Source organism: Eschscholzia californica, unplaced genomic scaffold (assembly GCF_041429995.1).
Source record: "Eschscholzia californica isolate CP2 unplaced genomic scaffold, dmEscCali1.0.p SCAF_6, whole genome shotgun sequence".
In the NCBI taxonomy this organism is placed as follows: domain Eukaryota; kingdom Viridiplantae; phylum Streptophyta; class Magnoliopsida; order Ranunculales; family Papaveraceae; genus Eschscholzia; species Eschscholzia californica.
Genome location: NW_028238483.1, coordinates 34,090,971 through 34,110,006, shown reverse-complemented (window position 1 = coordinate 34,110,006; position 19,036 = coordinate 34,090,971). Strand labels below are relative to the sequence as shown.

The window sequence follows — 19,036 nt, the reverse complement described above, 5'->3', positions numbered from 1 at the left end:
TTTAGGAAAAGCTATACAAACTTCTATATCCACAAGTCTAATCTCTTCCTCATCTACAAAGGAGGACAGATTGAAGTTCTCTTTGTTATTGACAACCCTATTATACCACGTATATCGGACCATCACTTTATAGCAATCTGGCAGGATAAGACCAAAAAAATGATCCATGATAAATCAAAAAGCGAACAAAAAGTATAATCAATGCGCCTCCTGGGACTTCCACAGTCCCACTTAAACCGCATGTGAGAAAAACAAGAATTTCTCTCATCTCAAATGTTCAGACACGTGCATGAAAAGAGTTTCTCTCACATGAGACAGACTGTGTAGCCTTGTTGAAAAGAGAAACTAAGCTTGTGATACACAAAGGTTCTTTTTGAAATAGTAATCACTAGGTCGTTTGAAAACTTCAAATTTTCTCTTTATTTGAAAAGTAAATTTAAGCCACTATCATTTCTTTAATACATTGGAGTATTTTATTTGGAATAGGAGCACAGGCCAGGTCTTATGGTTAGACATATATTTTGGTCAATGGTGTTTATGTTAAAAAATATTTTGGTCATGAACTCTCATATCAATTTGCCTCTATAAATACATGATGGAATATAGAGACGAAACTCACAACCACAAGCATATCACTACACCTCACGAAAACTAGTATAAAGATTTCAGTTTCTTATTTATCTTTGTTCAATTGATTGATTGCTATGGCGACTGCTAACAACAAAAACGCGACGATGTTTACTTCTTTTGTGTTGGCTCTAGTATTTGTAACCCTAATGAGTGATTTTGCCAATGCTAGTACTTTCACAGTGTGGAAGCATGAGGGTTGCAAAGGTCCTAAAGCATCAACCCATGTCTGTGGATCATGTTGGAACATTCCCTTCAATGGTGGATACAGTTTTGACTTCACTAATGAACCCATTAGATTCTACAACCAGATTCATTGTGGAGGTCCTGTTGTTTTCCGTCTTAACTCCGATGTTCGTAAATGTAACAGGTTTCCGTGGAAGAGTCTCAAAATGGTATGCTAGAGGAATTAACCCTAACGAACCGACAAACTTGTTCAAGCATGATTGACTACATCATGCATGACTGTGCGTATTCTATAATAAAGGTCTAAGTATATATAAAATGTACTTACCGATAGTGTGGACGTTTGTATTTGTCTCTACTTGTTTGTATTTTTTATTCTAAATGTGTGTGTTTGATGAGAATTGAAGTATTTAATAAATAAGAGTCGGACGCTCGTTTTATTATTGTGTTTCTCGGTATATATATACACACACAATTTGCTTTGGAAATGACATAATTCATCTTATTATAATGAAGAAAAAAGTGAGCTAGTCTAAATTTCCTGCTAGCAATGAGAGCATTAAGAATGAAAAATATAACATGAGATCGTACATCTCCAAGACTGATGATTTGCCGCCCAACTTAGAATTATGCATATCCCTACATGACCTCTTTTCGTGCCCCTCACTCGAATTATACCTTTTTGAATTTTGTTGATCGGAATAGACGATGATGAGGTTGGATGCACACTTATTGTCATCTCTTCGTGTCCCACATTCTGTATAATACGATGAAAATTTATGTGTCTAAGACGCTTTTTGATCAAACCCCTTTTGTATTGCTTAAACCTCGACAATTAAACTAACTTCTGCTAAACCTTGAAAACTTTATTCTGCTAATTTGCTAGCTCATGAACAACGGCTTACTATTGTTGTAACATCCTCCATATCTGTAGTCGCATTTGAAAGATATCACTTACGCAAACCTGATACATCTTGGGGTTGTCCACTAGATTCGAGATTGAAAGTATTTATATCATGCAGGTAAGTGAATATGGAAACAATAAGAAACTTGAAGATTAAGACAGGTACTTGCAAGCGCGTTCTTAAAGAGCTTCATTCTTACGACAAGGAAGTTGACAGAGAAGCCACTAAAACCGCCCATATGAAAGAGAAAGGAGCTGATCCTTATGATCTTAAGCAGCAAATATGCAGTCTGTGAAAATCCGTTATAGTTTGTTATTTCTAATGCTTCTTGATTGCTTAATAACCTTGGTGTCGGTATTTCTTTGAATTTGTATTAGCTATTCCACATTGACAGAAATATTTTGACATCCAACCTGACAGATAAAATAGACCGAAACCCGAAATTTAGAACATTATGTGTAAGGGTTATCAGATTTTCTTTTCTGAGAATCTGAAATTGTTAGGAGTGACTTGCTTTAGAAGTTCTCCCGCCATTTGCTTTAGAACTTCTAAAAACCATGAATTTAGGAGTAACTAGAAATAGAAACTAATAACTGAATATGTTGTTTCCTGGATCCTACTTGAAACAAGAATTAGAAAGTTTACATGTCGGTTAGAGATGGGAAATAGAAATCCAACTAGGTTTAGGAAGAAATCTCTTCTTAACATATATAAATAGAAGAACAACCCCACTACACTTGAGAATCCATATTACTTCATTACTTGCGACTACTACCTCTCTACTCTTCCACCACTTATTTTAAGTTCTTCTTCTTCTTGATTGATCATCACCCCCACTACACTATAGAATCCATATTACTTCATTATTTGCGACTACTACCTCTCTACTCTTCCACCACTTTTAAGTTTTGATTCCTTCTTCTTCTACATTGATCATCACCACAAGGTACCATCCATCAATCAATATTAAGATGTCTTCTTCTCTTTTCAAATCACCTCTTTTCCTTCTCACTTTCATTCTTCTTCTCTTCTTCTTTTCATCTTCATCCTCTGCTCAACTACTTCAACAAACTTGCTCCAACTATTCTTTCGCCCAAGACGAAACCTCCCGTGTTTACAATTTCTGCAATGATCTTCCTGTTCTCAACTCTTTCATCCACTGGAATTTCAACCAATCAACCAGAATTGTTGATATCGCTTATCGACACGCAAACATCACTTCTTCAACATGGGTTGCATGGGCAATCAATCCTACTAAAACTGGTATGGTTGGAGCCCAAGCTTTTGTTGCTTTTCAAGGTCCCAATGGTTCAATGCATGCCTACTCTTCCCCATTGAATAGTTACAAAACCCGACTCCAAGAGGGACCTCTCAGTTTCCCTGTTCATGATATATCTGCAACCTACGCCAATAATGAGATCACTATATTTGCAACATTCCAACTTCCAGACGATAACATTACAACTATAAATCAGTTATGGCAGGATGGACCTCTTCTTGACGGAATAACTCCTGGGATGCACCGTATTTCAGGACCCAATGTTCGATCTTTTGGTTCTCTTAATCTTCTCTCAGGATACATATCGAAACCAGCAAAAGGAGGAGCAAGTCCAAGAATTAAACTCAAGAATGTACATGGGGTGGTGAATGCCGTGAGTTGGGGAACACTAATGCCGTTGGGTGCAATAATTGCAAGGTATTTGAAGAGATTGGACTCCACAGGTCCAAGATGGTTTTACTTGCACGTAGCATGTCAGACGACTGCTTATGCAGTTGGTGTTGGTGGGTGGGCAACTGGTCTTGTGTTGGGTAAGAAATCTTCGGGCATTCAATACGACGCTCACAGGTATATCGGCATTGTTCTCTTTGCTCTCGCTACACTACAGGTCCTTGCAATGCGTCTAAGGCCAAAACCAGACCACAAGTACAGATGCTACTGGAATGTCTATCATCAATTGACGGGTTATGTCGTGATTGTGTTGAGTGTATTGAACGTTTTTAAAGGTATTGACATATTAGACCCCGAGAAGAAGTGGAAGAATATCTACATCGGAGTTATATCTACCTTGGGTGCCATAGCCGTTGCTCTAGAACTTATCTCTTGGTCCGTAATTATCAAAAGGAAGAACGAGAGCGCCACGTCTGCCACTGAGCTACCAACCCCTGATGTCATGGTCTAGATTTTACAATTATTTACTGGAGTCTTGATGTAACAAGCCTGTCGGAATTCATGTTTTATTATTTTGGATTTGATTGCTCTCACATGTCTCCAAACTTTCTGTTTTGATAATTGGAAAGTGTACTTGAATTTTAAACTGAATATACATTATTTATTTCCGTATCCTTCAGTCTTAGCTGATATTTCTACTTTAGAGTTTAGTCGCATTGAATACTTTATGCTTAGAGGGTCATTCACGTGTAGAGCGGAAGTAGCAATACCCGTTAAAGCGAAGAAATATCCCAACCTGAGATGATGGTGTAGCTATATACCGTGTAGAGTACATTCATTCTTTGTTGTATTTTCTTTCTTAAGTTTACTTGATAATTGTATAGAATTTTAGATCGTTAGGCTACTTAAACAACATCGCTTTAAGAATCATTTGTTTTTCGATATCCTTGATTAATTGTTTTTCTTTGTTTTACTTCGCTGGCCCGTCTTCATTTATTTCAGTCATATGTAATCATTTGTGCAATATGGCTAAGAATATGCACGAATTGGAATTTTTGAGGAAGGTGTCGAGAGAGAATTGAATTTTTTTTAAGACAATATGTGTTGGTAAACAAGGACATGTTTTTTAGGATGTATCTTCAAATACTCAATATGACTCCACAAGATCTATTTCATTCAAGTAAACAGACTCAAGCCATTTGAAATTATATTCTGACTAATCCAAAAACTCTTATAAGTTTCCCGTCTTCATTTTTCTCTTCTTTCTCTCCCACTACAAGTACAAAAACTGTAATTGATTCCTTGGAATAAGAAAAAAGTGAATGATTAGAAAGGGATTGAATAAATCATATCGAGATTAGGACACAGGAGAATTTAGAGAACCACTGCAGCGATGCTTGTTTGAGGTCATAAATGGATTTATGTAGGCGACAAATGAAAGACTCCCCCTTTTTGGAATATCCGGAGAGGTTTTCATGTAGACTTCTTCCTCAAGATCTCCATGTAAGAAGGCATTATTAACATTATTAACAGTAATAATACAGACATGATAAAGACAATAAAGGTTTATGAAGGAAGAACAATGAAGAACTAGGGTTTGCGAATGAAGAGCAGAGAAGAGCAGACGGCTAGGGTTTCGCACAAAAGGAAATGAGTTAGGTTTTCCTAAACTCAGTTTCTTAACCTAAGTCAACAAGTCTGTAATTGACTTAGTAAAGTCCAGTCAAAGCCCGGTCCTTCAAGTCAGTCAAAGTTTGTCTTCAATTCCTCTAAAGGCAGCCTCCATAAACCTGAAACAAGATTAGTGATAAATAAGTTGTTAGTACAACTAATTCTGTTATGAAAACATAATTAGTTATAACTAATTCTGTTTTCATAACAGAATCTCTTTTCTATTTTCTCTTCCTATAAATAACTCATGTAAGCAAAGAAATAAGTTTGATTGAAATAAAATTCAGAGCTTGAGAAATCTTACATGGTATCAGAGCCAGTGTTAGATCCTAACTAGGGTTTCCATCAAGCTCAAGAACAATCACCATTTAACATCTCGTAAAATCAAACATTCAAACAACAAAAAGAAGAAGAAGAAGATTAAAATCATTCAATTAGAAGATTAAATCTCTGAATTAGTTCTATATAGCAAGTTACTTACTGTTTTTTCGGCCTTTATTCCAAGCTTTCATCAATGGCTTCCGCAACTCAAGGTACTTTACCACCTATCTCTGCTGTTACTAACTTCATAACTGAGAAGTTAGATGATTCTAACTATCTCATGTGGCGTGACCAAGTAGAAACAATGTTAAAAACTTATGATCTCATAGGTTTTGTGAATGGTTTATTTGAAGAACCACCTCAATTAAAGTTCATTCAAGGAATTGAACAAGTAAATCCAGATTTCCAGATTTGGAGATCAAAAGAAAGTTTTGTAATGTCTTTCCTGAAAAGTACTCTGTCCAAATCGATTTATTATGATATATATGGATTACAATCTGCAAAAGAAATTTGGGAATACCTAGATCTAACAAATAATGAAGGATTAGAATCTAAGAAAGATCAACTAAGAAGAAAACTACAAAATGTTAAGAAAGGAGATGCATCTATAGCTGAATACCTAAGAGAAATTAAGCATATTTCAGATTCTTTGATGACTGTTCATGATAGAGTTTCTGATTCAGAGTTAGTTCGAATTGCTCTAAATGGTCTTTCATCAGATTATGATCAATTTACTACTGCTCTTAGAGCACATAATGAACTTTTATCATTAGCCCAGCTTAAGTCTAGGCTTACTCAACATGAACAGTGGTTATCTAGCAAGGATTATGTTCATGAAGCCTACTATACAAACAGGTCAAATCAAAAACAGGTTTCAAGAACCAAACCTTCACCTTCATACTATAGATGTTCCTGCTCCTGTCAACACTCAACATAAAAGTCAGAGAGCTGAGGATTTTGATTTCTCCTCAATTCCTTGTGGAATTTGTAAGAGGTGGGGTCATTCTGCTGGAGTTTGCTATTTCAGATACAAACCCAACAATATAAAACCTCATTCTGGTTATCATACTGAAGAACAACCTGAAAATTTAGATTCTAGCTCTCCTAATCACCATTTAGAATCTAGGTCATACCCATATGCAGAAGAATCATTATTGGAATGTAACAATGCAATGGTTTATGAAAATGAGAACAAAGTGGATAGGTATAGCAATGATCAAAGTGATGATGAAGAAGTATATCAGGAATGTCACACTGCTATTCTATCTTCTGAAAATGAAGATATATACTATGATTGTGAAGATATTCAATTTGAGGGTACTTATGAAACATGTTATACTACAAGTAATCAATCACCTTTATCATCTGAAAAAGATCAGGCCTGGTTAGCTGACACAGGAGCTAGTAGTCATATGACTCATGCTGCAGCTAACATAATCTCACCTCAAGCATACAAAGGGACTGAAGCTGTCATGGTTGGCAGTGGAAAGTTTTTGCAAATTGAAAGTACAGGTACATCAAAACTCTCTACCTCAACTTGTGAGTTTGATCTAAACAAAGTTTTGTGTGTTCCTCATCTAAAAAGGAATCTACTTTCCATCTCTAAGTTCACTAAAGATAACTCTGTTTCAGTAAAGTTTATGCCATGGGGTTATAGTATTAAAGATATCTGGTCAAAACAAATTTTAGCAGAAGGACCAGTAAAAAACAACCTATACCCTATAGAAGTTCATCAAAATGTCATTCATAACAAGCATGAAATTGCAAATTTAACTCAAACTGCATGTTCTTATGATACTTGGCATGCTAGACTTGGTCATACACATGCTGATGTGATAAGACAACTGAACAAAGACAACAAAATAGTACTTTCTACTACAAACCCAAACTCATTTTGTAACTCTTGTGCTTTGGGTAAAAGTAAGTGCTTACCATTTCCTTCATCTAGTAGCACTACCAACACTCCTCTTCACTTGGTTCATTGTGACATTTGGGCACCAGCCCCTGTCACCACTTTAAATGGGGCAAGGTACTATATACTGTTTCTAGATGACTTTAGTAGATTCAGCTGGATTTATGCTATGAAAGTGAGGTCTGATAGCTTGAAGTGTTTTACTCATTTTAAAACAACAAATGAGAATCTACTTAAGGTAAAGATAGTATATTTTCAATCTGATGGTGCTCCTGAGTTACAAAAGGGAGATTTCAGGAAGTATTTGGACTCAAATGGCATTATATTCAGAAGTTCCTGCCCATATACTCCTCAGCAGAATGGTAAAGCAGAAAGAAAACACAGGCATATCACAGAATTGGGTAACACTCTATCATTTCACTGCTCTTTACCAAAATACTTATGGTTTGATGCATTCAGTAGTACTGCTGTCTATATCATTAACAGACTACCCACAACTATACTTCATGGATTATCTCCTTTTGAAGTACTGTTTCATACATCACCTGATTATTCTACTCTTAGGATATTTGGTTGTGCTTGCTATCCTCATTTAGGAGAATTGAGGAAGGACAAGTTAAGTCCAAAGAGTATTATGTGTGTGTTTTTAGGCTACAGCAATGAACACAAGGGCTACAGGTGTTATGATCATATCTCTAAGAGACTCTATATTTCCAGACATGTTACTTTTGATGAGGGTAATCTTCCATATACCAACATCTCTAAGCAACAATCTAGTAGTGGTCAGAGTTCTCAGCCATTTATTTCACTGCCTTTCCCTCCCCTCATCACTCATTAGTCCACAGACCCTGAATTAGGTACATCTAGTCTACATACTAGCTCACCAGCTAATTCTGGGTCATCTCAGCTACCTACCTCTGAGATAGGGACACCTAATTGTTTAGTTAGTTCACCAGCTATCTCACAAGGGCAACTTCCTACTGAACAAATGATTACAAGAAGGAAAAATGGCATTATCAAGCCAAAACAGCTTCCTACAGACTTTGTGGCTCATTTCTCCTCACCCCACACTTTAAATGTAGCCTACCTAACCATTCTAAAGTTACCAACAGAACCCACTTCCTATAAAGAAGCAGCTAAGCAAGTAGAATGCGTGCAGGCAATGAATGATGAGTTTTTAGCCCTACAACAGAACCAAACTTGGTCTCTTGTTCCATTTAACAAGTCCATGAATATCTTAGGCTGCAAATGGGTCTATAAATTGAAACAAAAGAGTGATGGTTCTATTGAAAGATACAAAGCTAGATTAGTAGCAAAAGGATTTCATCAACAAGAAGTTGTTGATTTTGCAGAGACTTTCAGTCCTGTTGTTAAAGCAACCACAATAAGACTTATTCTCACTATTTCTGTCACAATGGCTTGACACATCAAACAGTTAGATGTGTCAAATGCTTTTCTTCATGGTGTTCTAGAGGAGGATGTATTTATGGTTCAACCTCAAGGGTTTATTGAGCCAGGAAAGGAAGACTATGTCTGTCATTTACACAAGGCCTTGTATGGTCTTAAGCAAGCACCAAGGGCTTGGTTCAATAGATTTGCCAACTTTCTATGTCAATATGGATTTCAGAAAAGTACAACAGATCATTCCATGTTTGTATTTCATGCTAACTCAGACATAGTGGTTCTTCTACTTTATGTAGATGACATTATTCTTACAGGCAACTCTACATCACTGATCAATAAACTCATTCAAGATCTCAGTAAAGCTTTCAAAATGAAAGACTTAGGGGATTTATCATATTTCTTGGGTATTGAGGTATCTCATGATATATCAAAATCAACCATGTTATTAACCCAGAAGAAATATACCTTGCAGCTACTCCAAAAGGCATCTCTGTTGGATTCCAAACCTTCTAAGCTGCCAGTTTCAAGTGGACAGAGACTTTCCATCACAGATGGTGTTGAGCTTTCCAGCCCTACTGAATACAGGAGCCTTGTAGGAGCTCTTCAATATCTCACATTAACAAGACCAGACATCTCCTTTGCCGTCAATTACACAGCCCAATTCATGCACAAGCCAACAGATAAACATATGGTCATTGTCAAGAAAATATTGAGATATTTAAATGGATCAATGGGTTCTGGAATTCAAATATCTAAGGGAGATATTTATTGAGCTTGAGAAATAAGTTTTCATAATTAGTTATAACTAATTAGTTATGAAGTTGATGTACTGGCCAACCTTTGATGGCGGCCATAGAGAGGAAGACACAAACCGTTACTAATTTGACAACGGGGGCAAATGTATTATGATAATCAAGGCCCTCTATTTGTGTGTATCAGTTGGCTACTAATCGAGCCTTATAACGTTCGGTGGAACCATCGGAATGAATTTAATCTTGTATATCCATTTACAACCAACAGGTTTGACATTCGGAGGAAGTGGAACAAGCGCCCATGTGTTGTTTGAATTCAAGGCTTGAATCTCCTTATTCATAGCAACACGCCAGTGAGGAGATTTCGAAGCCTCGGTGAACGTGGAACGTTCGGTTGTGGAAAGAACCGAGGAGAGAAAAACTCGATGAGGTCGAGAAAATGGAGTAACTGAGAGATATTCAGTTAAGGGATAAACCACTTTTGAAGAGGAGTCCGAGAATGGGATGGTGGCAAGAGAACAATCATAATCATTAAGATGTGTCGGACAAGAGGTAGTTCTCTTTGGTCGATTCATGATGTTCTGAGTGTGAGCGAAAACAGAAGGATGGAGGTGCCCGTCGAATCGGGACGCTCGCAGAATTGCGAGTTGCATCTTTTCCTGAGGGTCGAGGAGGAACGCCGGAAGAATTTCAAATTGCCGAGGCATTACCATCGGGAATGACGGGTGGAGAGGCATTCGATGATCGGGTGCCTAAAGGTAGGAAGCCCTGAGATGGGTGCCCGAAACTAGTGTTCGAGGGTTGTCCTCGTCGGAGTAATAGGCTCCCGAATTTTGGGTGCCGGTCATTTGGGCGCGCCTGGAAACGGGGTGCCCTGGAAATGGGTGCCTGTAGTATGAGCGCCTGAGGGTGGAATGCCCTCAGACAAGAGGGGAACGCCCTTAATAGATGAGCCCTCTAATGTAGGAGTGCTTGTAAATTTTTCTTGTGCATAAGAATGCAACCTAAGAGATGGATTATCAATGGACACATCATCGCAAATATTATAGTGGAGTTGATCCGGTGAAGAGTATTTCATGAGAAACATCGTTTCATAAAATACAACATGTCTACAAGTGATGATCTTCTTCGTAGAGATGTCTTATATTCGATACCCTTTTTGATTATGTGGATATCTCACAAATATTCCGGGTTTTGTACGTGGATCCATCTTTATTTTGATGGAAGTATTGTGTGAGTAACAAAGACAAGCAAAAAAATTAAGGAATGAAAATTCGGTTTCGGTGGAAATTTCGGTCGGCCTAAAAGTGGGAACGTTTCGGTCTGTGTGCAAATTTAACAAAACTACGGAAATAATATAAATGTGATGTAGTTGTGCACAACAAGACTTTCAACCATAACTAAGCATAAAAAATATGTAGTCTTGATACTAACATGAAATATAGGGTAAACTTGAAAAGAAGTTGACGGGTTTGTGACAAAGTTCGTTAACTACAGGGATTATCTATAATAAAACAGTAATCCAGGGGGTTGACTTAAAGAAAGAACTTGAGGCCCTTATAGTAGGGGGTAAATATTAGAAATTTGAAAATGAAGTGAGACATCCGAAAAGAGTGTTAAGGGTGCACCCTGTAAGTATTAAAAGCGCCTCTCTTGTGAGTGAAGCAAGCGCCCTTTACTCTAAAGAGGGGCGTCTTTATAAATTCTCATTTAAACCTAAAAAACCCTAAAACTCAAATCGTCCTCCAGCTGACATGCTCTCACTCTCTGTAGATTTCATTCAAAATCAACACTAAAACCCCCAATTTTTTTATGAGTCTTCATCAGCAATATGAGATAAATTACTTGGTAAGAAGAAATGAAATGATTTCTTGAAGATCTGAGGAGAAACAGTGAAGAGAGATGAAGATTAAACTAGAAAAATGAAGAACAAATGGAAGTAAGTATCCTGAATTGATTTCGAGCAAAATTTCGATTGATTTCGAGCAAAGTTTTACACGAGATTGGTGTATGTGTATTTGGTTGTACCTATATTGAAAAACCAAAAAGTTTCGCTCATTTCGACCGAAATTTTTCGACATTTCATTCCTTGCAAAAAACTCGGAGGTGGTGAACAGATGGTGGGGACCCTACTAACACCTCATGGGGAGAAAACTCTTTCAAAATCAGAGAAGGGAGTTTATTAATTAAATAAACGGCGGTGAGAACGCATTCACCCCAAAGTCTAAGGATAGATGAGCTTGAATTCGTAAAGCTCTTTCTACATTAAGAATGTGTCGATGTTTGCGTTCAACAACTCTATTTTGTTGGGGTGTGTAAAGACAACTTCTTTGATGGATGATGCCTTTTGGTTGGAACCAATTTTGGAGTTCGTTGGAAAGAAATTCGATCGGTTACATTATCGGAACGAAAGGTTTGAATGGTTGGAAATATAATCGGGCCATTTCCCGGATTAAATTCCTCAATCCTAGAATTGAATTGGGTAATCGTTAAACTATTAAAATTAACGATGTATTTAAATGTGTAAGATTTGGACATCACTAAGAAAATCCGTGTGCAGCGTGAATAATCATCAAAGAATGTGAGGAAATATCGACATCCCGAATGGGAAGGGGTTGAGAATGGTCCCCATACATTTGCATGTACTAATTGAAAGGGTCTAGAAGACCTAGATGTGTTATGCGGGAAAGACAAGCGAGGTTGTTTAGATTGAGCATAGATCACATGGAATTGTTTAATTTGAGATAGACTTAATAAAAGGTACTTTATTCATAATAAATTTAATTTCTCAAAACAAAGATGGTTTAATCGCCAATGCCAAATACCAAAACTATTCTTACTAGAAATTGAAAAAACATTAAAATTAATGGAATTTTAAAAACTATCTCCTAAGTGAAAGAAGTAAAACCCATCTTGCATTCTAGCACTCACTATTATCTTTGACTGCTTCTCGCCCTGAAAAAAGACGCAAGAGGATGAATTAAAGCTTACATCACATGGAAGCTTTGTAGTAATTTCAGAAATCGAAATTAAGTTAAGTTTAAAAGACGGGATGTGGATTACATCCTTGATATAAAAGTTTTTATTAAAATATATGGACCCATCAAGAATAACTTTGGATCTAGATATGTCGGGTAGACGGACATAAAGATTTGGTGGAGCCAATCTATATGAGTGAAAGAGGATAAAGTGACACAAATATGCTTTGTGGCGCCCGGAACGACAACACATGAATGAGAAGTAAGAATCGTACGTATAGAGTTGATTTTGATGTTGCTTCATGAGGCCAACAAAGAAGCTACGTTGTTCTTTAGTCATAGAAGAAGCTCTAACACCGTCTGTAGTGGTGAAATTGTTTTGACGATATTGAGGATGTCCCTACGGAAATCCATGAAGGAAGTAACAATTCTCAACAAGGTGTCCTAACTAATGGCAACGATCACATTGAGGCCTGGGCTTCTTTCCTTTTGACCTTTGATTTTGGGCCAATCGACCACTTGAGAACTCCTCTCGGTTGGGTGGTGGATGCAGTTTCTGGAGTGTGCCCCCAGAATATTCGATCGCCCACCAAACCGTGACCAAGAGGTGTTGTTCTTTGTTGCTAAAGCAGTCGATTCATGGTGAGAAGCATAACCAAAGGTTAGCATTTGTTGTGCCTCTTCTTGGTAAGCAAGGTTATGAATTTTTAGTCAATGGAGGAATTGGTTCTATTGTGAGAATTTGGCTTCGAAGAGCCGAAAAATTATCATTACGACCTTGGAAGAATTCCATAGGTCGGTCTTGATTTTCTCTTCCAAGAAAGTGACGCACCTTTTGCACATATGCACAAAGAGATTTTGATGTAATAGTTGAGTTATGTGGAGTCTCGGCTGGAGCGTCCTTGTCGGGCCTGGGTGATGGCCCTAGTGCATGTGCATGGGGCGGTCGCCGGTGCCCTTAATAACAACATTATGTGTAAGGGTTATCAGAATTTCTTTTCTGAGAATCTGAAATTGTTACAAGTGACTTGCTTTAGAAGTTCTCGTGCCATTTGCTATTTTATAAATCAACTTGCTTTAGAACTTCTAGAAACCATGAATTTAATTGGTTCATTCAATTCTACTGGAATTAGGAGTTATTAGAAATAGAAACTAACTGAATTTGTTGTTTCCAGGATCCTACTTGAAACAACCCCACTGCACTAGAGAATTAGAAAGTTCATTAGTCGGCTAGAGTTGGGAAATAGAAACCCAACTGGGTTTAGGATGAAATCTCTAACATATATAAATATGTAGAACCCATATTACTTGCTACTACTACTACCTCTCTACTCTTCCACCACTTTTAAGTTCTTCTTCTTGATTGATAATCAGCACAAGGTACCATCCATCAATATTAAGATGTCTTCTTCTCTTTTCAAATCACCTCTTTTCCTTCTCACTTTCATTCTTCTTCTCTTCTTCTTTTCATCTTCATCCTCTGCTCAACTACTTCAACAAACTTGCTCCAACTATTCTTTCGCCCAAGACGAAACCTCCCGTGTTTACAATTTCTGCAATGATCTTCCTGTTCTCAACTCTTTCATCCACTGGAATTTCAACCAATCAACCAGAATTGTTGATATCGCTTATCGACACGCAAACATCACTTCTTCAACATGGGTTGCATGGGCAATCAATCCTACTAAAACTGGTATGGTTGGAGCCCAAGCTTTTGTTGCTTTTCAAGGTCCCAATGGTTCAATGCATGCCTACTCTTCCCCATTGAATAGTTACAAAACCCGACTCCAAGAGGGACCTCTCAGTTTCCCTGTTCATGATATATCTGCAACCTACGCCAATAATGAGATCACTATATTTGCAACATTCCAACTTCCAGACGATAACATTACAACTATAAATCAGTTATGGCAGGATGGACCTCTTCTTGACGGAATAACTCCTGGGATGCACCGTATTTCAGGACCCAATGTTCGATCTTTTGGTTCTCTTAATCTTCTCTCAGGATACATATCGAAACCAGCAAAAGGAGGAGCAAGTCCAAGAATTAAACTCAAGAATGTACATGGGGTGGTGAATGCCGTGAGTTGGGGAACAATAATGCCGTTGGGTGCAATAATTGCAAGGTATTTGAAGAGATTGGACTCCACAGGTCCAAGATGGTTTTACTTGCACGTAGCATGTCAGACGACTGCTTATGCAGTTGGTGTTGGTGGGTGGGCAACTGGTCTTGTGTTGGGTAAGAAATCTTCGGGCATTCAATACGACGCTCACAGGTATATCGGCATTGTTCTCTTTGCTCTCGCTACACTACAGGTCCTTGCAATGCGTCTAAGGCCAAAACCAGACCACAAGTACAGATGCTACTGGAATGTCTATCATCAATTGACGGGTTATGTCGTGATTGTGTTGAGTGTATTGAACGTTTTTAAAGGTATTGACATATTAGACCCCGAGAAGAAGTGGAAGAATATCTACATCGGAGTTATATCTACCTTGGGTGCCATAGCCGTTGCTTTAGAACTTATCTCTTGGTCCGTAATTATCAAAAGGAAGAACGAGAGCGCCACGTCTGCCACTGAGCTACCAACCCCTGATGTCATGGTCTAGATTTTACAATTATTTACTGGAGTCTTGATGTAACAAGCCTGTCGGAATTCATGTTTTATTATTTTGGATTTGATTGCTCTGACATGTCTCCAAACTTTCTGTTTTGATAATTGGAAAGTGTACTTGAATTTTAAACTGAATATACATTATTTATTTCCGTATCCTTCAGTCTTAGCTGATATTTCTACTTTAGAGTTTAGCCGCATTGAATACTTTATGCTTAGAGGGTCATTCACGTGTAGAGCGGAAGTAGCAATACCCGTTAAAGCGAAGAAATATCCCAACCTGAGATGATGGTGTAGCTATATACCGTGTAGAGTACATTCATTCTTTGCTGTATTTTCTTTCTTAAGTTTACTTGATAATTGTATAGAATTTTAGATCGTTAGGCTACTTAAACAACATCGCTTTAAGAATCATTTGTTTTTCGATATCCTTGATTAATTGTTTTTCTTTGTTTTACTTCGCTGGCCCGTCTTCATTTATTTCAGTCATATGTAATCATTTGTGCAATATGGCTAAGAATATGCACGAATTGGAATTTTTGAGGAAGGTGTCGAGAGAGAATTGAATTTTTTTTAAGACAATATGTGTTGGTAAACAAGGACATGTTTTTTAGGATGTATCTTCAAATACTCAATATGACTCCACAAGATCTATTTCATTCAAGTAAACAGACTCAAGCCATTTGAAATTATATTCTGACTAATCCAAAAACTCTTAAAAGTTTCCCGTCTTCATTTTTCTCTTCTTTCTCTCCCACTACAAGTACGAAAACTGAAATTGATTCCTTGGAACAAGAAAAAAGTGAATGATCAGAAAGGGATTGAATAAATCATATCGAGATTAGGACACAGGAGAATTTAGAGAACCACTGCAGCGATGCTTGTTTGAGGTCATAAATGGATTTATGTAGGCGACAAATGAAAGACTCCCCCTTTTTGGAATATCCGGGAGAGGTTTTCATGTAGACTTCTTCCTCAATATCTCCATGTAAGAAGGCATTATTAACATGAAGTTGATGTACTGGCCAACCTTTGATGGCGGCAATAGAGAGGAAGACACAAACCGTTACTAATTAGACAACGGGGGCAAATGTATTATGATAATCAAGGCCCTCTATTTGTGTGTATCAGTTGGCTACTAATCGAGCCTTATAACGTTCGGTGGAACCATCGGAATGAATTTAATCTTGTATATCCATTTACAACCAACAGGTTTGACATTCGGAGGAAGTGGAACAAGCGCCCATGTGTTGTTTGAATCCAAGGCTTGAATCTCCTTATTCATAGCAACACGCCAGTGAGGAGATTTCGAAGCCTCGGTGAACGTGGAACGTCCGGTTGTGGAAAGAACCGAGGAGAGAAAAAATCGATGAGGTCGAGAAAATGGAGTAACTGAGAGATATTCAGTTAAGGGATAAACCACTTTTGAAGAGGAGTCCGAGAATGGGATGGTGGGAAGAGAACAATCATAATCATTAAGATGTGTCGGACAAGAGGTAGTTCTCTTTGGTCGATTCATGATGTTCTGAGTGTGAGCGAAAACAGAAGGATGGAGGCGCCCGTAGAATCGGGACGCTCGCAGAATTGCGAGTTGCATCTTTTCCTGAGGGTCGAGGAGGAACGCCGGAATAATTTCAAATTGCCGAGGCATTACCATCGGGAATGACGGGTGGAGAGGCATTCGATGATCGGGTGCCTAAAGGTAGGAAGCCCTGAGATGGGTGCCCGAAACTAGTGTTGGAGGGTTGTCCTCGTCGGAGTAATAGGCTCCCGAATTCTGGGTGCCGGTCATTTGGGCGCGCCTGGAAACGGGGTGCCCTGAAAATGGGTGCCCGTAGTATGAGGGCCTGAGGGTGGAATGCCCTCAGACAAGAGGGGAATGCCCTTAATAGATGAGCCCTCTAATGTAGGAGTACTTGTAAATTTTTCTTGTGCATTAGAATGCAACCTAAGAGATGGATTATCAATGGACACATCATCGCACATATTATAGTGGAGTTGATCCGGTAAAGCGTATTTCATGAGAAACGTCGTTTCATAAAATACAACATGTCTAGAAGTGATGATCGTCTTTGTAGAGATGTCTTATATTCGATACCCTCTTTGATTATGTGGATATCTCACAAATATTCCGGGTTTTGTACGTGGATCCATCTTTGTTTTGATGGAAGTATTGTGTGAGTAACAAAGACAACCAAAAAAATTAAGGAATGAAACTTCGGTTTCGGTGGAAATTTCGGTCGCCCCAAAAGTGGGAACGTTTCGGTCTGTGTGCAAATTTAAGAAAACTACGGAAATAATACAAATGTGATGTAGTTGTGCACAACAAGACCTTCAACCATAACTAAGCATAAAAAATATGTAGTCTTGATACTAACATGAAATATAGGGTAAACTTGAAAAGAAGTTGACGGGTTTGTGACAAAGTTCATTAACTACAGGGATTATCTATAATAAAACAGTAATCCAGGGGGTTGACTTAAAGAAAGAACTTGAAGCCCTTATAGTAGGGGGTAAATATTAGAAATTTGAAAACGAAGTGAGACATCCCAAAAGAGTGTTAAGGGTGCACCCTGTAAGTATTAAAAGCGCCTCTCTTGTGAGTGAAGCAAGCGCCCTTTACTCTAAAGAGGGGCGTCTTTATAAATTCTCATTTAAACCTAAAAAACCCTAAAACTCAAATCGTCCTCCAGCTGACATGCTCTCTCTCTCTCTGTAGATTTCTGTCAAAATCAACACTAAAACCCCCAATTTTTTTATGAGTCTTCATCAGCAATATGAGATAAATTACTTGGTAAGAAGAAATGAAATGATTTCTTGAAGATCTGAGGAGAAACAGTGAAGAGAGATGAAGATTAAACTAGAAAAATGAAGAACAAATGGAAGTAAGTATCCTGAATTGATTTCGAGCAAAATTTCGATTGATTTCGAGCAAAGTTTTACACGAGATTGGTGTATGTGTATTTAGTTGTACCTATATTGAAAACCCAAAAAGTTTCGGTCATTTCGACCGAAATTTTTCGACATTTCATTCCTTGCAAAAAACTCGGAGGTGGTGAACAGATGGTGGGGACCCTACTAACACCTCATGGGGAGAAAACTCTTTCAAAATCAGAGAAGGGAGTTTATTAATTAAATAAACGGCGGTGAGAACGCATTCACCCCAAAAGTCTAAGGATAGATGAGCTTGAATTCGTAAAGCTCTTTCTACATTAAGAATGTGTCGATGTTTGCGTTCAACAACTCTATTTTGTTGGGGTGTGTAAAGACCACTTCTTTGATGGATGATGCCTTTTGATTGGAACCAATTTTGGAGTTAGTTGGAAAGAAATTCGATCGGTTACATTATCGGAACGAAAGGTTTGAATGGTTGGAAATATAATCGGGCCATTTCCCGGATTAAATTCCTCAATCCTAGAATTGAATTGGGTAATCGTTAAACTATTAAAATTAACGATGTATTTAAATGTGTCAGATTTGGACATCAATAAGCAAATCCATGTGCAGCGTGAATAATCATCAACGAATGTGAGGAAATATCGACATCCCGAATGGGAAGGGGTTGAGAATGGTCCCCATACATTTGCATGTACTAATTGAAAGGGTCTAGAAGACCTAGATGTGTTATGCGGGAAAGACAAGCGAGGTTGTTTAGATTGAGCATAGATCACATGGAATTGTTTAATTTGAGATAGACTTAATAAAAGGTACTTTATTCATAATAAATTTAATTTCTCAAAACAAAGATGGTTTAATCGCCAATGCCAAATACCAAAACTATTCTTACTAGAAATTGAAAAAACATTAAAACTAATGGAATTTAAAAAACTATCTCCTAAGTGAAAGAAGTAAAACCCATCTTGCATTCTAGCACTCGCTATTATCTTTGACTTCTTCTCGCCCTGAAAAAAGACGCAAGAGGATGAATTAAAGTTTACATCACATGGAAGCTTTGTAGTAATTTCAGAAATCGAAATTAAGTTAAATTTAAAAGAC

At 37.8% G+C, this 19,036-nt stretch overlaps 2 pseudogenes; both read left to right on the top strand.

Annotated features, from left to right (window-relative positions):
• The first annotated feature begins 2,687 nt into the window (after window positions 1-2,687).
• LOC147533929 (cytochrome b561 and DOMON domain-containing protein At5g47530 pseudogene) lies at window positions 2,688-3,898 on the top strand (annotated as a pseudogene).
• Window positions 3,899-13,976: 10,078 nt separating this feature from the next.
• Window positions 13,977-15,035, top strand: LOC147533928 (cytochrome b561 and DOMON domain-containing protein At5g47530 pseudogene; annotated as a pseudogene).
• The last annotated feature ends 4,001 nt before the right edge of the window (window positions 15,036-19,036 follow it).